Raw genomic sequence first — 23,987 nt, forward strand, 5'->3', positions numbered from 1 at the left:
CAGTAACTGGCTAGTTCTCTGCTTATTAAAGCCTTCATTTACCATTCCACACTCTCGTGTCGTTATTGAGGGTACTACACTGCCTGAGTTTACAGATTTTGTAGTCGAGTTTCTGTGAAACTGACCCTCCATTTTTGTAACATTGGGATCAACAGTATGGAATCTACAAGAGTGAGAAAGGAGGTGGTGTGAGGTGGGCAGTTGGCAGAGAAGTTGAAAAATGGCAGATGGATTGCAGGGTGTGGAGTGCACATTGCCTCCCCGCTGTCATGATTGTCAGTCAGTGCAGAGAAGGTGGAGAATGCACTTCCCACCGAGAGGACAATGGGGAGGGAGCCCTCCAAATTCGGGCACTCTGCGGCCCACAGAGGAGGCCCTGTCCACTTCTTCCTTCCGCAAACAAACTCCCTGCTGGGGCATGCATAACTGGCCCGGCGAACTCTCAACCCCATTTATCTTGCTGCGACGCTGCCGTCCATCACTGGGCCTCGTTGTGGAATGCAGTTCCAGCAGAGGCCAACACTCCTGATGGTGCTGCTGGGACTAAAGTGCTGCTGGTCCTCCCATTGGCCTGCAGCTCTTGGAGGTGGGCTTTCATCCCTTAAAGGGACAGGAACCACAACAACAGCTTATTAGCTACTGGATTGTCATAGAATCGGGTTGGAGATCCCCCAAATAGTCAAATAATCCCAAATGTCTCTTTATTTCTGGGCCTTTTTTGGGGCCACCACCACCCGAACAAAATTCAGCCTATTATGTGCATACATGAACCAGCCACTTGGTGCCATCTATTCCCTGTAAACAAGGGCATGGAAAGTTACAGTGGCACAGTGGTTAGCACTGCTGCCTCACTGCGTCAGGGACTTAGGTTCAATTACAGCCTCGGGTGATGTCTGTGTGGAGTCTGTTCATTCTCCCCGTGTCTGCGTGGGTTTCCTCCGGGTGCTCCGGTTTCCTCCAACAGTCCAAAGATGTGCTGGTTAGGTGGCTTGGCCATACTAAATTTACCCTAATTTTCCAAAGGTTAGGTGGGGTAACAGGGTTATGGGATGGGACGGGGGAGTGGTCCTAGGTAGGATGTTCTTTTGGAGGGTTGGTGCACAATCGATGGGCTGAATGGTCTCCTTCTGCACGGTAGGGATTCCATAATTCTATGGTACGATACTTCACCAGTAGCTTGAGGAGCCATTATTGTGTGTTTCAGTTTAAATACTGAGTAGACATTTGTAAATAATATTAGAGCTGAGTTAATGGTCTGTGAATTAAGTTAAAATAACATTGCTTATTCAGAAAAAGACTAAATCACAACTGTGCAGCAAAACTGTGAATCACAAGACTGTCAAATGTTTTTTTTGCAAAAGTGATCTACTTATATATTTGTAGATAAACCATATTAAAGTATTGCACAGATTCAGAAATTTTTACACCCAAACTAATAATTTACAAGGCACAAAACACAATATAGAATACATTGCTTAAGATCTAACAGTTAAATGCAATGTGGACAGTGTGAACTGAAATCTAATTCCTCTAATTTGGGGTAATTTTTATTTGCAGGATTTTAAATTGCAAATCTCTCTCTGCCTAGATTATTCAACTTTCATGGAAATATCGATGCTGGATTGAGAGCTGCAGATACAATTCAAACATAAGTAATTGTGAAAAATGTACAATAGATTAAAGATATGTAAATCCTTAAAGTCACATGGTCCACAAATATGGTGAACTGATGAAGAATGAAGTTAAAAAGAACTAGGGCCTGAATTTTGCCATCTCCCCGGTGGGTTTTGAGATGGAGAGGTAGTGTGAAATTGCATGGGTGGAATTCCCTCTGGTATCTCATCCACCTCGTCACAGGTGCGATTTTAAGGTGGGACGGGTTGGGCCTCGGATTGGAAGCCTGCCCATGCCCCCATTAAGGCCCTTCTGGCCACTTAATGACCACTTCAGGGTCTTTTTGAGTTCAACCTCAATTATCAGGCTGGCGGGTGCCAGTTATTTCAGGATGGGAAATAGAAAAAGGTGAGAACCTTGATCTCGGGTGGGAATGGGGGGGCGACTCCTTCAGAAGCTCCCTCTTAATCGGGGACACCCTCCCCTCAGAGACCGGATACCTCCGGACCACCCCGGCCTATCCGCCAATATGCATTCACCCCCCACCCCCTTGCAATCCTCCCCGGCCATCCCCTACACCCTCCTCCCAAGTACCCCTGTCACTTAACTTCACACCTGGTCCCCACACTTAATCCCAGGCACAATCTCTTCCAGCCATTGTAGCACTGTGCCTGGAAGGTGAGGGGGACTGTCAGCCAATCTGATTGGCCGACAGCTCTTCAAGCCAGGACTTCCTGCCAAGTGCGAATCCAAGTCCTGCCTGCTGCCAATCAATGCTCATTTAAACATGAAAGGGCAGCAGGCCTTCTGGAGTCAGTGGGCATGTGTTCTGCACCAACTCTCCAGATGACAAGGGTCGAGACCCCATCACACAAATATTTCAGGTGTAAGGATTTAAGTAGAATTGATGAATTACTTGTCCAACCAATGAAGAGTAGTAGTCAAAAGAGCCGACACAATGTTGAACTACTGGAGAAGCGCAAAGGTCTAAAAACCCCATGATATGATGGCCTACATCCTAGGATTCTAAAAGAGATGTTTGTGAAGAAAGTGGATGCCCTGGTTACGATTTTCCAAAATGCCCTAGACTCTGTAATGGTTCCAGCAGATTAGAAGTTACCAAACGCAACACCACATTTCAGGAAAGGAGGGAGAGGGTAAATGAGAAACTATAGACCTTTTATCTTGACATCAATCATCAGAAAAGTACCGGAATCTAATATTAAGGAAGTCTTAACGTTGCACTTAGAAAAGCAGAGCGTGATTAGAAAAAGTCAACATGATTTTATGAGAGGGAAATTCTGTTTGACAAATTTAATCAAGGTTTTGAGGATGTAATTAGGAGGGTAGATATAGGGAACAAGTAAATGTAGGATATGTAGGTTTTGAAAAGGCATTCGATAAGTTGCCACACTAAGGTGAATACACAGGATAAGGACAGTTGGAGATGAGTTGATATATTAGCATGGATAGAGGATTAGGAACAGACCGGAAGCAGAGAGTAGGGATAAATGGGGACTTTCAAGTTGGTAGGCTTGGACCACCACAAGGATCAGTATTGGGGCCTCAGCTATTTACATTCTATATTAATGATTCAGATGAAGAGACAGAATAATGTATCTAAATTTTCTGATGATACAAAACTAGGTGGGAATATAAACTGTGAGGAAGGCACAAAGAGGCAGCAAAGGGAATTTTCATGGGAGGTGGGCATTGCTGGCTAGGCGAACATTTATTGCCCATTGCTAATTGCCCTTAAGTAGGTGGTGGTGAGCTGCCTACTTGAACCACTGCAGTCTCGGTGCCGTTGTGGGCACCTACGCAGATGGGGCATAATGTGGGTACATGTGAGGTTATTCACTTTGGTTACAAGAATAGAAAAGCAGAATATTTTTAAAAGGCATCACACCTGTAAATCTTGGTGTTCAGAAAGACTTGGATGTACTCACACAAGGAAAACAAAACATCAACATGCAATAGAAAAGCAAATGGCACTTTGGCCTTTTCTGCATGGGGATTAGAGTACAAGAATAAAGCAGTCTTACCAGGACTGTACAGTGCTTTGGTGCTACCACATCTGGAATACTGGGTGCAATTTAGGTCTCAATATTTAAGGAAGGATATACTTGCATTTGAAACTGTACAGTGAAGGTTCACTAGATTGACCTCTGAGCTGAGAGGGTTGGTCTGTGATGAGAGGCTGAGTCATTGGAAATGTTCTCTGGGAAGAATGAGAGGTGATCGCATTGAAAAGTTCATGATTTGGAAGGGACTTGGCAAGGTAGATACTGAGATGTTGTTTCTCCTGGCTGGGGAGTCTAAAACATCGGGACAGAGTCCAGGATAAGGTGGCAATCAGAAAGGACTCAGATGAAGAGAAATGTCTCCACTTAATGGGTTGTGAATCTTTGGAATATTTTCCCCACGAGGGTTGTGGATGTGCCATCATTGAATATATCTAAGACTGAGATAGGCACAAATTTCGATCTCTCAGGGAATCAAGAGGTATGGGGAGTAGGTAAAAAAGTGGAGTTGATGTGCAAGATCAGCCAGAATCATATTTAATGGACACACAGCTTGACAGGCCACATGGTCCAATCCTGCTCCTATTTATTTTGCAGTGTTAATGTAAGCCTACTTGTGACAATAAAGATTATTTGTTATTTTATTACTTTATATCGGCTAGCAGTAAAATATAAGGTAGAGGAGATTAAACTGTAAGGTGCTCCAGTCAGTCTATACTCACTCACTATATCCAAAAACAAAGGAGATGTTCAAATGCAGAGAAAAAGCAGAAGATTGATCTTTTGATAAAGGATATGAGTTCTGAGGAATCATTTTGGACTTACTTTTAAAGTATCTTTTCGAACAATATAAAATAGCAAATGCTGTGGGAAGTATGGAAAAAGTAACTGGAAAATTAGTTTGAATTAAGTTGAGAATCGGAGAAACGTACAAGTAGGAAAAGGGGCACAGATTCCAAAATAATAGAAATGATTAATTTATGCAATGGACTTGAAAATAATTATGTGGCAGAGCAAGTCCAACCAGACCAAGAGAAAGAATGAACTGCACTCAAGCCCCAAATTCGGCGAGCTGCCAATCAGCAGTGGGACTAGCTTTGGCAGCCAGGTCATTTCATATAATTAGAACATAGAATTCCTACAGTACAGAAAGAGGCCATTCAGTCTGCACCGACTCTCTGAAAGAGCACCCTACCTGGGCTCACTCCTCTATCCTATCCCAGTAGCCCCACATAACGTGCGCATGCCTAGACACTAAGGGGCAATTTAGCATGGCTAATCCACCTAACCTGCACATCTTTGAAATGTGGGGGGGAACCGGAGTAGCCGGAGGAAACTCACGCAGACACGGGGTGAATGTACAAACTCCATACAGAGAGTGACCCGATATCGGAATCGAACCCAGGTCCCAGGTGAAAGGTTCAGTGGGGATTTGAGCAAAAACGTTTTACCCAGTGGGTGGTGACGACCTGGAACCCACTGCCTGGGAGGGTGATAGAGGCGGGTCAACTCACATCCTTTAAAAAGTACCTGGATGAGCACTTGGCACGTCTTAACGTTCGAGGCTATGGGCCAAGGGCTGGCAAATAGGATTAGGATTGGCAGATCATGGGCGTCATTCTCCGCCGGCGGGAGTCTCCGTTTTGCCGGCGCCCGGGGGTTTCCCGACGGCATGGGGCTGCCCCACAATGGGAAACCCCATTGACCGGCCGGTGTTACGGAGACTCCCGCCGGCCGGTCGGGGCAGAAATGTGGCGGGGCGGGTAGGAGAATTTTGCCCCAGGTGCCTTTCATGCTGCGGTGCAGACTCAATGACCCAAGGGCCTTTTCTGCACTGTATTTTTCTGTGATTCTGACCTTGGCGCTGTGAGGCAGCGGTGCTAACCACTAACGGGGATTCCTGACCAATTAAACTTGCTAGTGATTCGAAGCCCCTTTTGGGGACCCAGAATCTCTTCCTTAAAGTTCTGCCACCTTATTCAGAAATGTATTTTTAAATTTTGAAGTAACTAAAGCATTTAAAATCAATTCTGATTTTAAATAGATTCTTCGTTATGAGAGAAAGAAAATTGCCTCAGATAAGTAGATTCTCAGGCCTGGAAAAAAATCCGTCCAAAATGATTAAGTTCCAGTGTGCAAATCTAAACTGAATCATAGTGTGCTGACTGCATATTTTTCTGGGTCAGCTAATTTCCATAATTATTTTGCAGCTCTCATCGCAGCTAACTTCATGGAGAAAATTGGAGATTTTAAAGAAAGAGGCTAACGGAAACTGGCTGAATTGGGGGTGGTTTGAAAGGTTCAAAAAGGTAGTTAATTTTACACAGAAAGGAAAACAATATGGAAGAATTATGTGGAGTCTGTGGTGAGTGACAAAATGGCAGTCCTCCAGCACCGCTTCAATTTTATGCTTGATGAAATAAGTATTATGCAGCATGAGAAGGTTTGTCCTCTTTGGCCTTCTTGGATCCTCGCTACATGCTTGCAGTAAACTTGATACAGAAATGAAAAGGGGCGAAATTACCTTCACAATCACTGGCCGTGCTGTACCTACCTGTAATTAAGTATTAAGCACCATTCTGTCATTGGCTCCATGTTTACGAGGAGATTATTATTAACCCAGAATTCTTCAGAGCAATCCAGGTCAGCTCACCTGCCTGTGTTTGTGGGAAGGAAGGTCATGTAAGGGAGAATTCAGAATGTCCAATTCTGAACCATATAGGTTTTGATGGTGGCTCGGGAAGTGTTTTTGTATCTATCTTGTATGTTAGTTATTGAGAAGGTTTCTGGACATGCAACCTCACCTACATGGCAAACGTCTAAGATATTCTTTTCCTTCCTCTCAAAAACATGACAATTGTTGGATTCCCACAGGGATCCCAAAGAATATGGCGGGCAGGATTCTGTGATCCTGAGGCTAAGTGTGACACTGTCGTAAACGGCGTCGCATTTCACGATGGCGCCAACGGGCCCCCAGGAGCAGCGATTCCGAGCCCTTCAGGAAGCAGCATGGCACTGGAGCGACCCACGCCGCTCCAGCTGCCGATACCGGCCTCAAATGTGCGGTATGGGTGTGCGCATGCGCGCTGTGACCGGCGCGAATGCGCACATGCGCACTACAACCAGTGCGATTGCGCACATGCGCGGTGGCTTCCTTCTCCGCGTCAGCCCCGACGCATCATGGCATAGGGCAACACGGGCCAGCGGGGAGCAAAAGAGGCCCGCAGCCCAAGAGGCCCGCCCGCTGATCGGTATGCCCCAATCACTGGCCAGGCCACGGCGGAGGCCCCCCCCCCCCCGCCCCGGGGGGTCAGACCCCCCCTCTTCCCCCCCCCCACCCCCTCCGCCACCAGGCTGCCCCGAAAGGATGCACGGCGAGATCCCGCCGAGTAACACCACACGTGGACGGCGCCGGTGGGACTCGGATTTTTTTTGTGGCCTCTCATCCCATCCCAGGCGGAGAATCACCGGTGCCAATGGTGCCGATTTTCTGCTCGCCAGAGAATCGCGGGGCGGTATTGTGCAATTTATGCCTGGCCCGGCGATTCTCTGGCCCGGCGTGGCCTGAGAGAATCCCGCCCGGTGTGTCCAGGAACCTTTTCAATAACTAACATACAAGAATAAATATGCAAAAACACTTACAGAGCCACCGTCAAAACCTGTATGGCACAGTAGCACAGTGGTTAGCACTGTTGCTTCGTAGCGCTCGGGTCCCAGGTTCGATTCCCAGCTTGGGTCACTGTCTGTGCAGAGTTTGCACGTTCTCCCCGTGACTGCATGGGTTTCCTCCGGGTGCTCCGGTTTCCTCCCACAAGCCCCGAAAGACGTGCTGTTAGGTGAATTGGACATTCTGAATTCTCCCTCATTGTACCCGAACAGGCGCCAGAGTGTGGCGACTGGGGGCTTTTCACAGCAACTTCATTGCAGTGTAATGTCAGCCTACTTGTGACACTAATAAAGATTATTATTACTTTGTCTTCCTCTGGTCCTTCAAGCACTTACAATTGCCTATTAGTAATGCTGTTGTATGAAATTATTGATGAATGACTCCAGATCTGGTGCAGTAGCCAAAAGCTGAAGGAGACATCTATATGGTGTCATCTGAAATTTCAATTTTATATTTAATGAATTTCCCACCTCTCTCCATCTGGAGATTTCTGCACTAGTGACTTGACATGCCAGAAATACATGTCATGTGCACTAAAGGAAGAGATCAAGTAACAGATTTATGCCATTTTTTTAACCGTTATGCCCTGGTTGTCGACATTTATGGGGCATAACAGGAGCTGAAAACCTCAGTACATTATATATAATTGCAAATAACAACAAAGCCATTTTTTTTCGAATGCTCATTTCCAGTGATGGAAAATATCATTCTGTATTCTAAAATACAATGTGATAGAAAGTTTAGGCATGATAACTTTCAGACTTTTGTATTTATATATGAGGACTAAAGTGTCTAACCACCTTAGCACTGCATTGCATTCTTCAACCCGAATATATATTGTTCAGATGGCATTCCTGTTTCACTTGATACACTCAGGGGTAGCTGTAATCCTTCTAACTTATAAATCAAAATGTTATCTTAAACCAATCACGTTGCAGAGCGACTGTCAGGAGTCTGTCTCAGAGACGATGTGCTGATGCCAGGATTGAATTGGTGGATTTAGAATAATAATAACAATAATAATCTTTACTCGTGGCACAAGTAGGCTTACATTAACACTGCAATGAAGTTACTGTGAAAATCCCTCAGTCGCCACATTCCGGTGCCTGTTCGGATACACAGAGGGAGAATTCAGAATGTCCAATTCACTGAACAGTACATCTTTCTGGACATGTGGGAGGAAACCCACGCAGACACAGGGAGAATGTGCAGACTGCACAGACAGTGACCCAAACCAGGAATCGAACCTGGGTCTCTGGCGCTGTGAAGCAACAATGTCGACCACTGTGCGACTGGATTTGATTTGATTTATTGTCACTTGTACCTAGGTACAGTAAAAAGTATTGTTCTCCGTACAGTCTAGACAGATTGTTCCAAACATGAGAAAACATAGGGTATACATAAATACATAGGCATCAGGTGAAGCATACGGAGTGTAGTACTACTCAGTAGAGAAGATGCGAGAAGATATCAGTTCAATCCATAAGAAGGTCATTCAGCAGTCTGGTAACAGTGGGGAAGAAGCTGTTTTTGAACCTGTTTTGAACCCGGTGTTCTACGGCCACGAAAGCGGCGCCGCACCCAGAGTGTTCAGATCCGTTACTAGACAAGCATCGATGGCACATGGAACTAGTGCAATTCCAGTGCAAATCGGTGGCCGATTCGCCAGGCTCGGGATTTGCACTCGAGAGACTGCAGCCGCTTTGAAGCACTACACTCCCCACACACGCTCATTTCAGCCAAGAAGAGGCCTTGTTCATCATGGCCAGAGACCTTTTGGGAGTGTACTGCCAAAATTCCACCAGCACATCTCCTGTCCCATCAGGGGCGACAACACTCTTGACCACTGCTACTCAAAAATCAAGGGCGCCTAACGATCCATCCCCCGACCACAATTTGGGAAATCAGACCATAAGACGGTGCTCCTTCTCCCGGCATACAAGCAGAAACTCAAGCGGGAGAATCCAGCTAAGAAGGTCATGCAGTGCTGGTCCGAGGAAACAGAAGAGCTCTTATGTGACTGCTTAGAGACAGTGGACTGGTCCATATTTAAGAACTCAGTGATCAACTTAAATGAGTATGCCACCACCGTCACAGACTTCATCAGCAAATGTGTGGACGACTGCGTGCCAAAGAAAGCAGTACGTACATTCCCCAACCGGAAACCATGGCTCAATCGCGAGATTGACTCCCTACTGAAGGACAGATCTGAGGCGTTCAAGTCAGACCACCCTGACCTATACAAGAAATCCAGGTACGACCTCCGCAAAGCCACCCGAGATGCCAAGAGAGAATATCAAACCAAGCTAGAGTCACAGGCAGACTCTCGGCGGTTGTGGCAAGGACTAAACAACATAACGGGCTACAAAGCGAAGCCGAGCAGTATCTCCAGCAGCAGCGCACCCCTCCCCGATGAACTGAATGCATTCTATGCTCGGTTCGAGCAGGTAACCAACAATCCGCTGTCGACTGCCCCAGCAGCCCATAATTCACCCATACCCACCATCACAGCTTCCGAAGTCAGATCGGCCTTCCTGAAAGTGAACCCTCGGAAGGCGACAGGCCCGGATGGGATTCCTGGTCGTGCACTCAGAGCCTGCGCGGTCCAGCTGGCAAAGGTGTTCGCGGACATCTTTAACCTGTCCCTACTCCACTCCGAGGTCCCCACCTGCTTCAAGGAGACCACCATCATACCGGTGCCAAAGAAGAACCAGGCAATGTGCCTCAATGACTACCGTCCGGTGGCCCTGATTTCAGTCGTAATGAAGTGCTTCGAGAGGTTGGTCATGAAGCAAATCACCTTCATACTCCCAGAACACCTTGATCCACTGCAATTCGCATACCGCTGCAACCGGTCCACAGCAGTCGCCACTTCCCTGGCCCTACACTCATCCCTAGAGTATCTCGACAACAAGGACTCCCACATCAGACGCCTATTTATTGACTACAGTTTCTCCTTCAACTCCATAATCCCAGCCAAGTTCATACCAAAGCTCCAAACCTAGGACTTGGCTCCCCACTCTGCAACTGGATCCTCGACTTTCTGACCCACAGACCACCATCAGTAAGAATGAACAACAACACCTCCTCCACAATAGTCCTCAAAACCGGGGCCCCGCAAGGCTACGTACTTAGCCCCCTACTCCACTCCCTGTACACACACGACTGCGTGGCAAAATTTGGTTCCAACGCCATCTACAAGTTTGCTGACGATACGACCATAGTGGGCCGGATCTCGAATAACGACGAGTGAGAATACAGGAGGGAGATAGAGAACCTAGTGGAGTGGTGTAGCGACAACAATCTCTCCCTCACTGCCAGCAAAACTAAAGAGCTGGTCATTGACTTCAGGAAGCAAAGTACTGTACACACCCCTGTCAGCATCAATGGAGCCGAGGTGGAGATGGTTAGCAGTTTCAAATTCCTAGGGGTGCACATCTCCAAAAATCTGTCCTGGTCCACCCACGTCGATGCTACCACCAAGAAAGCACAACAGCACCTATACTTCCTCAGGAAACTAAGGAAATTTAGGAGTCTGGTAACAGCGGGGAAGAAGCTGATGGAGACATGATGGAGCGGCCGGGACATTTGGATGGAGATGTCAACAACACTCCAGCAGATCCATAGCCGATTGGAGTCCCAGCGGCTACGGGCGCAGGAGATGTCTCCGGCAATGCTAGGGTGGCGACCGCAGTGGAGATCCTTGTGCACAATGCTGGCACGAGTAGTGGAGGTATCCAAGGCATAGCACAGTTGGTGATGGCCATGACTGAGGGACTCGGCAGAATGTCCGACTCACTAGGGGCTGGTTTAGCACAGTGGGTTAAACAGCTGGCTTGTAATGAAGAACAAGGCCAGCAGCGCAGGTTCAATTCCCATACCGGCCTTCCCGAACAGGCGCCAGAATGTGGTGACTAGGGGTATTTCACAGTAACTTCATTGAAGCCTACTTGTGACAATAAGCGATTATTATTATTATTATGTGACCCAGCACCAGGCTGATCTTGATGACATGCTGTGGGACATGTCCCGCTCTCATATAGGAATGGACGAAGCGCTACGGAGCCAGTCCCAGTCACAGATGGGCATTCCCAGACATTGCAGATTATGGCCCAGTCAGTGAGGAGCATCGCTAAGGTCATCGACACGATGGTGCAGACATTGGGGATCTGCCAGGGCTACAGAGCCAGATGACGCAGGGGCAGGTGGGGCTCATACCAGCTGCCCTTCCATCCCAAAGTGAACCCTGAGGCCATATGGACTCCGAACGGGAGGAGAGAGTGCCAGGTGCCAACCCGGATCCATCCCATGGAGTGGCAATGGTGGCCACCAGCTCTCCTGAGTTCCACCCCTCTGATGAGGCTGCGTCTCACAGTCAGCACACGGGACAGGGCGGTATGGTTGTGCATGTGTGGCCGACAAGTGAGCCGAGACCCTCCGGCCCCCAGAGCCCCCAGAGGATGCCGGTCAGGGGCACTGAAGGTCACAGGATGAGGTAAGCAGCTGGCTGCCTCCTCAGATGTACATCCTGGATACACACCAAGACATAGCGGTAGAGCGAGGAAGGTTAAGCACGTTGAGGATCACTGAGGGCACCGGGGAAGGGGGGGGGAAGGGCGGGGCAGTAGGTAGGAGGTGAGGGGGGTTAGGGGGTTGTGGGGAGAGTGGGGTGGCACCATCAGGGGAGTGGAGAATTGTTGGACATCTGTGACACAGTAAAGGTCCTTGACCAGAAACAGTATGACGTCTCTGCCACTTTCTTGCGCAATGCGGCCTGACCTCCGAACCTTTGGCCCATCTCTCCATGCATCTCGCCCTCCCGATGCACACCACATGCAGGTGATGGGTGTGAGCGAGCACTCAGCAGGCAGGCAGGGGTCAGACTGGCATTGATCCAGGAGCACCAGCGCCCAGCTCTCTGCGGGTTATCATCACCCCCTGCCCTCAACAGTACCTGCTGACAGTACCGACACAGTCCCAGCACCTTGGAGTGATGTGACACACACCCTGGGAGGGGGGGAAATGAAGGTGGAGAGTGGGTAAGGTATCGATGATGGACCAGCCACGTCCTATGTGAAGCGGCCGAGTATGAGGGCCCCCCTGGTTCTCCAGACTTGCCGGATCCTCGCAGCTGCTGCCTAACTTGCAGCCTCTGGCTGATCCTTTGGTTCCTCCCCAGGATGGTCCTCCAGCCCCTGATGGTCCAGCACCTCCTCATCATCCTCGTCCTCCTCCTCGGTGGTGGGCACATGTTCCTCATCACCAACCTCCAGCACATTGTCCCACTGCTATGCCAGGTTGTGGAGGACACAACAGACCACCGCAACGCAGGTGACGCTCTGGTTGGTGTACTGGAGGGCACCACCTGAGCGGTCGAGGCCTCGGAACCATATTTTGAGCAGTCCGATGCACTGCTCAATGGCAGACTGTGTGGCTACATGGGCCTCGTTGTACCGGGTCTCCATTTCGTTCTACGTCCTCCGTGTGGCGTCATTAGCCAAGTCCTCTGCAGGTACTCCTTATCCCCCAAGAGCCAGCTGCCCATCCTGGGGTGATCCTCAAAGAGGCAGGGGATGTTTGACTGCTCCAGGATGTAGCTGTCGTGCATACTCCCTGGGACGAGTGTGCACGTGTGCATTATCTTCATGTTACAGTAAGCTATTTGTACAATTTTGTATTTTATTCAAGTAGAAAATGCAGTGAAAGTTCACATTCATACTTACTTAACGTCAAAGCTATTGATTTCTTTTCTACATTGCATGTGATTTGTTACAAGTTCTGGTGACCTCAATACGATGAATAAAATCAGGAAAGAGAATTAGAAACCTGATTGAAAGATACACGAACAATTTCATATCAAGAATAAAATATGAGTTGTGATTAATACTACAACCCCCGTCCAGCTCTTTAATTACCGGAGCCATGCTAATTGCTTTGTGTTCAGGCTATTTGAATATTAAATTGCAAGTTTAAATGTGAAATTAAAACTGGAGTGTTAAATTGACTGGCATTAATATACAATGTGCATTAATGTGTTTAAATATTTCAGATAGAATCTTGGTTATGACAAAAAAAAATGGTAACAGGCAATGTAATTGATGTTAAAAGTGGATCTCAAGATACTCATGTGTTTCAGAGTGTTTATAGGGCCTGAATTAGTCTAATATTAAACATGCATTAGCCTATTATTAGACAGATCAAAGGCAACAAATTAGCTGATTGGCTGTTTTGGCAGTTTTAATGCTTAGTCAAAAACCAACTTCTTCAAACAATATTTATAGGCGCATAAATATATTTCAGCATTCTTTATGCTGTAATAGATACCTCTGGTTAAAATTTGAAATGCAATTCACACCTGTCCCAGTGAACCAAGTACTGGAATGCATTCTGAGAATATCTTCTTGTCGGTATAAATATCATTTCAATCTCATATAACTCAGCAATAAATTTACCTTTACAATGGGCAGGATTCTCCCATCCCCCAGCCGCTTGTTTCTCGGTCGTGCGCCATTCGCTGGTGGCGGAATTCTATCCTCCCACCGCTTGTCAATGGGATTTCCCAATGAAACGACTCCATGCTGCCACAAAACGCACTGGCGGGGGTGTGCTTCCAGCGGGAAAAGTGAATCCCAACAACCGGAGAATAACGGCCAATATAGTGCCGTTTGGTAAAGTTTGGAAGAGAATAGTGAGAATGATTCTCATATTCTAAACACTATTCTATATATTGATTCATAGAACTTGGCTCCCTGTTTGGGGGAAAAAAAATCAATAAAAAATAATGCAGCCATTTAAAGTACTGAGACATAAATTTTAACTTTAACCATCGGAAGACGAGACCAAAATCAATAAAATTCAAGCAAGACCAGAAATTTAAAGGTTATTTTCTACCCAGTAAGAAATAATGCATACCAAACTCTTTAAAAAGCAACTAGATAAATATCTGAGGTTCTAAAATAGGCCTTTGGAATGTGGACAATGTGTAAATTATCAAGCATTCTACAGTTCCAAAATAGCATCTATACCTTCAGCTATCTCAGCTGGAAGCTCTGGAAATCTTTCCCCAAACCTCTTTGCTTCTCAACCTCCCTCACCTCCTTTAAGACCCTATTTAAAATCTACTTCATCACCTAAGCTATTGGAAGGGCTTCACGGTGGCGCAGTGGTTAGCATTGCTGCCTCACGCCGCTGAGGTCCCAGGTTCAATCACAGCTCTGGGTCACTGTCCGTGTGGAGTTTGCACATTGTCCCCGTATTTGTGTGAGTTTCGCCCCCACAACCTAAAGATATGCAGTGTAGGTGGATTGGCCATGCTGAATTGCCCCTTAATTGGAAAAAATGAATTGGGTACTCTAAATTTATAAAACATATTTTAAAAACTAAGCTTTTGTTCATCTGTCCCAATTCCTATTTGACTCGGCATCAGGTTTTATCTGATTTTGTCCTGATAAGCACCGGAGATGTTTTACAATATTAGTAAGGCTATATAAATGCAAGTTGCTGTTGTTATTGCCACAATGAAACTAAACTTTGTAATAGTAATAGGGGACTCTATAGTCAGGGGCACAGATAGGCGCTTCTGTGGACGTGAAAGAGACTCCAGGATGGTATGTTGCCTCCCTGGTGCCAGGGTCCAGGATGTCTCCGAACGGGTAGAGGGAATCCTGAAGGGGGATGGCAAACAGGCAGAGGTCGTTGTACATATTGGTACTAACGACATAGGCAGGAAGGGGCATGAGGTCCTGCAGCAGGAGTTCAGGGAGCGAGGCAGAAAGTTAAAAGACAGGACCTCGAGGGTTGTAATCTCGGGATTACTCCCTGTGCCACGTGCCAGTGAGGCTAGAAATAGGAAGATAGAGCAGACAAACACGTGGCTAAACAGCTGGTGTAGGAGGGAGGGTTTCCGTTTTCTGGACCACTGGGAGCTCTTCCGGGGCAGGTGTGACCTGTATAAGATGGACGGGTTGCATCTAAACCGGAGAGGCATAAATATCCTGGCCGCGAGGTTTGCTAGTGTCACACGGGAGGGTTTAAACTAGTATGGCAGGGGGGTGGGCACGGGAGCAATAGGTCAGAAGGTGAGAGCATTGAGGGAGAACTAGGGAATAGGGACAGTGTGGCTCTGAGGCAGAGCAGACGGGGAAAAGTTGCTGAACACAGCGGGTCTGGTGGCCTGAAGTGCATATGTTTTAATGCAAGGAGCATTACGGGTAAGGCAGATGAACTTAGAGCTTGGATTACTACTTGGAACTATGATGTTGTTGCCATTACAGAGACCTGGTTGAGGGAAGGGCAGGATTGGCAGCTAAACGTTCCAGGATTTAGATGTTTCAGGCGGGATAGAGGGGGATGTAAAAGGGGAGGCGGAGTTGCGCTACTTGTTCGGGAGAATATCACAGCTATACTGCGAGAGGACACCTCAGAGGGCAGTGAGGCTATATGGGTAGAGATCAGGAATAAGAAGGGTGCAGTCACAATGTTGGGGGTATACTACAGGCCTCCCAACAGCCAGCGGGAGATAGAGGAGCAGATAGGTAGACAGATTTTGGAAAAGAGTAAAAACAACAGGGTTGTGGTGATGGGAGACTTCAACTTCCCCAATATTGACTGGGACTCACTTAGTGCCAGGGGCTTAGACGGGGCGGAGTTTGTAAGGAGCATCCAGGAGGGCTTCTTAAAACAATATGTAAACAGTCCAACTAGGGAAGGGGCAGTACTGGACCTGGTATTGGGGAATGAGCCCGGCCAGGTGGTAGATGTTTCAGTCGGGGAGCATTTCGGTAACAGTGACCACAATTCAGTAAGTTTTAAAGTACTGGTGGACAAGGATAAGAGTGGTCCGAGGATGAATGTGCTAAATTGGGGGAAGGCTAATTCTAACAATATTAGGCGGGAACTGAAGAACATAGATTGGGGGCGGATGTTTGAGGGCAAATCAACATCTGACATGTGGGAGGCTTTCAAGTGTCAGTTGAAAGGAATACAGGACAGGCATGTTCCTGTGAGGAAGAAAGATAAATACGGCAATTTTCGGGAACCTTGGATGACGAGTGATATTGTAGGCCTCGTCAAAAAGAAAAAGGAGGCATTTGTCAGGGCTAAAAGGCTGGGAACAGACGAAGCCTGTGTGGCATATAAGGAAAGTAGGAAGGAACTTAAGCAAGGAGTCAGGAGGGCTAGAAGGGATCATGAAAAGTCATTGGCAAATAGGGTTAAGGAAAATCCCAAGGCTTTTTACACGTACATAAAAAGCAAGAGGGTAGCCAGGGAAAGGGTTGGCCCACTGAAAGATAGGCAAGGGAATCTATGTGTGGAGCCAGAGGAAATGGGCGAGGTATTAAATGAATACTTTGCATCAGTATTCACCAAAGAGAAGGAATTGGTAGATGTTGAGTCTGGAGAAGGGGGTGTAGATAGCCTGGGTCACATTGTGATCCAAAAAGACGAGGTGTTGGGTGTCTTAAAAAATATTAAGGTAGATAGGTCCCCAGGGCCTGATGGGATCTACCCCAGAATACTGAAGGAGGCTGGAGAGGAAATTGCTGAGGCCTTGACAGAAATCTTTGGATCCTCGCTGTCTTCAGGGGATGTCCCGGAGGACTGGAGAATAGCCAATGTTGTTCCTCTGTTTAAGAAGGGTAGCAAGGATAATCCCGGGAACTACAGGCCGGTGAGCCTTACTTCAGTGGTAGGGAAATTACTGGAGAGAATTCTTCGAGACAGGATCTACTCCCATTTGGAAGCAAATGGACGTATTAGTGAGAGGCAGCACGGTTTTGTGAAGGGGAGGTCGTGTCTCACTAACTTGATAGAGTTTTTCGAGGAGGTCACGAAGATGATTGATGCAGGTAGGGCAGTAGATGTTGTCTATATGGACTTCAGTAAGGCCTTTGACAAGGTCCCTCATGGTAGACTAGTACAAAAGGTGAAGTCACACGGGATCAGGGGTGAACTGGCAAGGTGGATACAGAACTGGCTAGGCCATAGAAGGCAGAGGGTAGCAATGGAGGGATGCTTTTCTAATTGGAGGGCTGTGACCAGTGGTGTTCCACAGGGATCAGTGCTGGGACCTTTGCTCTTTGTAGTATATATAAATGATTTGGAGGAAAATGTAACTGGTCTGATTAGTAAGTTTGCAGACGACACAAAGGTTGGTGGAATTCCGGATAGCGATGAGGACTGTCTGAGGATACAGCAGGATTTAGATTGTCTGGAGACTTGGGCGGAGAGGTGGCAGATGGAGTTTAATCCGGACAAATGTGAGGTAATGCATTTTGGAAGGGCTAATGCAGGTAGGGAATATACAGTGAATGGTAGAACCCTCAAGAGTATTGAAAGTCAAAGAGATCTAGGAGTACAGGTCCACAGGTCATTGAAAGGGGCAACACAGGTGGAGAAGGTAGTCAAGAAGGCATACGGCATGCTTGCCTTCATTGGCCGGGGCATTGAGTATAAGAATTGGCAAGTCATGTTGCAGCTGTATAGAACCTTAGTTAGGCCACACTTGGAGTATAGTGTTCAATTCTGGTCGCCACACTACCAGAAGGATGTGGAGGCTTTAGAGAGGGTGCAGAAGAGATTTACCAGAATGTTGCCTGGTATGGAGGGCATAAGCTATGAGGAGCGATTGAATAAACTCGGTTTGTTCTCACTGGAACGAAGGAGGTTGAGGGGAGACCGGATAGAGGTATACAAAATTATGAGGGGCATAGACAGAGTGGATAGTCAGAGGCTTTTCCCCAGGGTAGAGGGGTCAATTACTAGGGGGCATAGGTTTAAGGTGAGAGGGGCAAGGTTTAGAGTAGATGTACGAGGCAAGTTTTTTACGCAGAGGGTAGTGGGTGCCTGGAACTCACTACCGGAGGAGGTAGTGGAAGCAGGGCCAATAGGGACATTTAAGGGGCATCTTGACAAATATATGAATAGGATGGGAATAGAAGGATACGGACCCAGGAAGTGTAGAAGATTGTAGTTTAGTCGGGCAGTATGGTCGGCACGGGCTTGGAGGGCCGAAGGGCCTGTTCCTGTGCTGTACATTTCTTTGTTCTTTGTTCTTTGTTGCACTTGAAATTTGCAGCAATGCATAGTCAAACAAAATAGATTTTGCTTTGATGGCACCTTGAAATATTATGGCAAATTCAGTGATGTTATGCTCCCAAAATATGAATCAGGGGCAAAAATATAACATAGCGGCAGGATTACATCCTGAATCTTCAACTCATGCTCCCAGCTTCCAGGGGTCTGCTCCTAAACTCAGCCAAATTTAGTTACCGTCAGGAGTATGTTCAGATTATTCTTCTTGGAATTTCCACTTGCGGCTTTTGTCTCTCGGAAGATTAAATTCCAAAAATTATTTAAATGTACTATTTATTACTTGTTGCAGAATTGTTAAAAAAAGAAAATTAAGAGCAAAAGTAGTCAAAGGACAAAAATCTAAAACTTAGCATTTCACCATTCTGACAAGCACCCTTTCCACAAGTGTGAAATAATTGTATGTGCATATCGGAGAGCTCAGATTTTAAAAAAAATAACGAGATTTTTTTTCTTTCTTAGAATTCCTTGTCCTTTTATGTTATCAGTTCAGAATTGTCTATTGCACCACTAATGAATGTTAATGAGATCACAGTGATACATAACAAGAAAAACTGTGCAATATGATTCCACCACAGAGGATATTGTGTTGTAGTTTGTTAGTACTCTCAATGATATTTCATTCATTCAACACATGTACCAGTAAACAGTCGAGCCAAGACAAGCAAATCACTACACTCTTCCAACAATGTATATACAAAATACTCGTCACACTCTGATTAAATTCATGGAATAGGCACATGAAGAGGATATTATATACAGTGATTGAGATTGAGTTTGAGAGTTGTAATTCAGTTCACATATGAGCATTAATAGGACCTTAAAGTTGAATTGCAGTTTTAAACCTCCTTGGAGAAGTTGTGACTAGAAACTCTGAAAATAGGGATGGAATTCTCCCAATGTTGAGACCAAGTGCCATGGCGGGGGTGTGAATGTTTCCTGCTGCGGAGGCTGGCAAGAAAACAAGCCAAATCCTCTGGCCCCGAATCATTAATGATATAGCCAGGTGTTTCATGTCATATAGAGTGGCGGGGTAAGCCTGGATGAGGCGTAATCTGCCATTGTGTCAGGGTGCTGCATTGAAAAGGTACCCAACGTCACTCACCCACTGTTGAAAAATGAGGGTGGACCTCCTGAAAATGGAGATAGATATCTGGGAGCACTCTGAAACTGAAAGATGGACATCCTCAGATGGATCTCCAGGAACATTCGGAGGCTGAAAGATTGAGCCAACCAGGACACCTAATCTGGAAATTCCACTTGCAGATGCTCTCCCGACCCACTGTTGTAGTGTTCCATGATCCAGGGTTATAGACAGCCGCCATCCTGAACTCAGGAGACAGCCTCAGGCTTTTATCAGATGAGTCCCGACACCTGAATGCCACGTTGTACGAATGTGTTCACATTGCCGTATCTTCCTGCCGGGCATCACAGAGAATCTGGTATGGGGGTTTGGGCCTTCATCTACATTCCATTAATGGGATGCAAATGATGTTTACCCGCTGCGGATTTCCTGGCCCAGCATGGCATGCACCAGCGGAAGATCCCACTGTAAAATGATTTCTGGCCCTCCCGTCATGTTCTCCGTATGTGCCCACGATCGAACACACTGGCAGGGGCTTGGGAGAATTCTGCACTAGGTCTCCACCCAAAAATCAGATGACAGTGCTTTCCTTCAGCTATTATTTTAAACTTAATAATTGCATAAAATTTTCTTCCAACTTTCCTAACTGTCCTGTGGCAAGGAACTGAGGTAGGATTGCACAGTGAAAGTTTCGTAACACAGAGTTGAGGGTGTAGTTAGGGATTAAAGTTGTCTTAATACCACACAACAGACACTATGTGCAAATTAAAGCATTTAATCTCGAGGTTGGTAATAAATGAATTATTCCGAGCATAGTGTATAAGGTTGTATAATCTCAGGGATTAACATTTAGGACCAATTTGAGATATTCTGATAGTTTCCAATTCTAAAATACATATTTCTGCTGGTTAACTCAGCCTAGGTATCAAATGTCTTCAATTACACAATGCACCACAACCTTCAGCATACAAGAATGAATGGAATAACACTGACTTACTCTAAAGCAATGCACAAGGTTTGCATCTCCCTGTTACTTTTAAAAATTAGTGTCTTAAATGACACAAAACAAATATGTATGTGATACACAGTACTCAGGGCTGGTTTAAGGATGTTTTCAACTAACAGTCATTTTGCAAAGATATATGTCTAAAGCTAAGCTAGGTGCAATACTATAGTTAAATGTTCTTGAAAATCAATGATTTCAATCAGTTTTTTTTAGTTGTGCTTTTGGATGTTGCCAAGGGATTATTGTCCAATCTCCCACTTCTCTGTGACACCATGACAGTGCATTACTTTACTAATGTATTGATGCACGATCAATCACTACTGAAGCGAGATTGTAGTCCAGTTGAAGGCTTTAATGAACAAGTAATTACCCCAGCAGCTCCGGTACAGAATGACTGCTGTGGGTGAAACACAAACTCTTATGCTCCGCCTGCTGGGATGAACCAGCAGGCAGGTTCTACCACTCATACTACAGTATAAGGTACATCCCACCTAGGTACCGCGATACCCCTAATATAGCCTACCACATGTAGTAGCACAGATTCAATAATAAGAGACTATGAAATCACAGCAACATGCTCTGTCAGTCACGTGACATCCTGGATATATTACAAAAAGAGAGTTCAGTGGTTGAAAAGGAACGATGTGATAGTGATAGAGACCATTTGAAATATTTTAAATTGTTTAAATATTTTGGTATAAAATTGATAAAATCATAAAAATAGAGTAAGAAAAAAAATGTGTTATTTGCTTGAGAGTGTTGATGGTATTTCTGACAGGTAATGAGGCATGGGATAAATGCTGGTCTGAAAGTTTAGGAGTCGATTCTGACTTTTGAGCGACTGATCAGTGGAATGTACTTATCGATCACCATTTCTGGCAGCAAAGGGTTTTTGGCTCATGAAAATTTGACGGGCAAACTCTGGGTGCTAAATGAGCAACCTATTATCGAAGCCAGATGGGTGCTTTGAACACCCTGTGGTAAGCCTCTTGCAAAATGTAGCCATTGTGCAATGACCATTCCAATATCGTGGCGAGTGTTCTGTTAACGCGAGGTAAAACAGTGAAAATCAACCTCTTTATCTCACTAAATTGCACAAGCAAATCTTGGCCTTTAGACCATGGCTGAACACATTAATTTCCCATGGAAAAGGAAATAAATAAAAGGTGTTTTCAAACTCTCTGAAGGCTCAGTTGGTCGTGAGCATCCCAAATACTGATAGGAAAACTTTCAGGACTTAAATCAAGGTGAACAGATCTTCAATCGAACCCTTGTAATGTTGCTATCAGCAAATGCAGGAAGAACTTTTTACCAAAAGGGTGGGTCATTAATGGAACAAATTCCTGACATGGATCATGGAAAAATAAGCCTTAATGGAGTTCAAGAAACAACTAGGCAATATCTTGACAACATATGGGATTCACTGCTATTAGAAATGTACCAAGGGAATACTGTGACAGTTGGACTAGTTGGACTGAAGGTCTTCGCCTGCCTGAAACTGTTTCAATGTTATTATTAGAAATGTAACATTTGTGGTTCTGTGTGCATATTGGTCGATATGCTTTTACAACAATGCTCACATCTGTTGCCATAACAACACTGATCTGGGAAGTAGAGATGAAGCGATAAAGACATTACGGAAAGAGAAATCACATGAGAATCATAGAGAGAAAGACAAACAACAAGAGGGAGGTAAGAAGAATGACAGAGTGGGGGACAAGCAGAGAGGCAATTACACAAAGCGTTAACGTGTTTTTTTCTTTTGCTTTTCCAGAGTAACACCACTCGAGGCAGCTAGTACCATTTAATATTTAATATAACTCTAGGGGCTCCCCAGACCTCAACCACTTTCTTTGTAGACTACAAAACATGCCCCAACTGTATTTGTAATTCACTCTCCCTTAAACTTGGAAAGAGTCATGAGGGATGAGGTTTATTACTATTCGTTGCTCTCTTTCCAACGTACGCAGAGTAAAGCATCTTCCTGTCCTGACCAAAAGATTGTTTCTCTCTATAGTTTTACCAGAAATGCTGATTGGTTGCTGTTTGTACTTCAGATTTCCAGTGTGCACAATGTTTTGCAAAAGCAACATTTCATGGAATCTTTTGTTATTTAATCACTACCTTCACCGTATCATAGACTTTCCTTTTAGTTCTTCTTCCCTCTCCCGTCCTTTCGCTTGCTCAATTCTGATGAAAGTTCACTGGCCTGAAACATGAACTCTGTTTCTCTCTCCAGAAATGCTGAGTATTTCCAACATATTCTGTTTTTGTTCTGCAATATTTTGCTTCGTATGCAGAATAAAAAATAATTCACCATAATTACAGAAGAAATGAAACTCTCAGTTATTAGGAAAACAAAGGCAGTTTTAAGGGATTCATTTTGTATTGGTAAACATTAAGAATAAGGTATAATTTTAAGTCAATTCAGTTTAAAGTTTCTGTGCCTGGAAAGGTGAAACCTATAGTTAGATTCATGCTAGACAAATGTGTATGTACGTCTGGGGTTGGTCAGGCTCAAACTGTGTTTCTATTATACTTAGAGAGGGGTATGGCTCGAAGCGTAAACAGAAGTAGCAGTCGCTACTTAGCAACTGGAGGCCTTTTTAAGGGAAAATTATTTTGTTAAAGTTCACTCTGTTTCTCCATGTTTTCTAAAAAAAAATAAAAGTTATGGGGCCGGATTCCCCGTCGGCGGAATCCTCCACTTCGCGGGCAGCGCACTCACACTCATGGATTTCCCGACGGTGTTGGGGTACCCACAATGGGAAACCCCATTGGCCGACTGCCGGGACGGAGGATCCCGCTATTGGCGGGATGGAGAATCCCAGTCTTTTGAGCCAGGGTTCCATCCTGGAATATTCCCATCAAGTTATAAGTTTAGTTTTAACTTGATACATTGCAATTGGAGGCAGGACACTGGGGTGTGAACATCTCTCAACCCTGTCAGGAGAAGATGAGAAGGACAAGGGAGTTGCAATGATGCAAACTTCCAAATGAACAAGTTACAGTCCCGATAACCAGGGAATTGGGACAGAAAGAATGTCTAAGATGGTTAGAGTTAAGAAAACAGAGGTCAAGGTATTTTTCAGAAGAATTCAAGGAAGAGTACACAACGGTTCTGAGTTAAAGAGACAATTGCAGTAACCAGATTTAAAGTGGGACCGCAGACTTCAAACGGAAATCAAACGACTGATGCCATTTTAATGCAGTTTGGGAATTAAGATTAAAGCAATTGTGAACATTCTTTACAGTTGTCAAGACAAAGAAATCCTAAAGGAGTTGGTGTAAATCCTGCACTGAATTATCTGTTAAAGGTGGAGCAGGAGCTTTGTTTAAAAGACTCATTTCGAAAACCTGGACAGGATTTCAGAATCCCAACCGCTAAGGGAAAGCATTATTATAAGAAGATTTTAAAGTGTGTTTTTGGGAATGGAGTTTGGAAATTCCCACATGACAATCATCTGGGGAGATTCTGAGAAGAAAACCACAGACACTAAC

At 45.5% G+C, this 23,987-nt stretch overlaps 1 protein-coding gene and 1 long non-coding RNA gene across 2 annotated transcripts in view; one reads left to right on the plus strand and one right to left on the minus strand.

Moving 5' to 3' along the window:
- LOC140425736 (uncharacterized) overlaps positions 1-1,665 on the plus strand; it is a 40,121-nt gene extending 38,456 nt beyond the window's left edge. The window contains exon 3 of the long non-coding RNA XR_011947961.1: positions 1,589-1,665. This is a non-coding gene — a long non-coding RNA (uncharacterized lncRNA). The remainder of the gene's footprint in view (positions 1-1,588) is intronic.
- The window catches only part of kcnh8 (potassium voltage-gated channel, subfamily H (eag-related), member 8), a 674,720-nt gene that overhangs the window by 642,821 nt on the left and 7,912 nt on the right, over positions 1-23,987 (minus strand). The gene's annotated exons all lie outside the window — the stretch shown is intronic.

The sequence above is a fragment of the Scyliorhinus torazame genome, chromosome 6, assembly GCF_047496885.1.
Source record: "Scyliorhinus torazame isolate Kashiwa2021f chromosome 6, sScyTor2.1, whole genome shotgun sequence".
Classification (NCBI taxonomy): domain Eukaryota; kingdom Metazoa; phylum Chordata; class Chondrichthyes; order Carcharhiniformes; family Scyliorhinidae; genus Scyliorhinus; species Scyliorhinus torazame.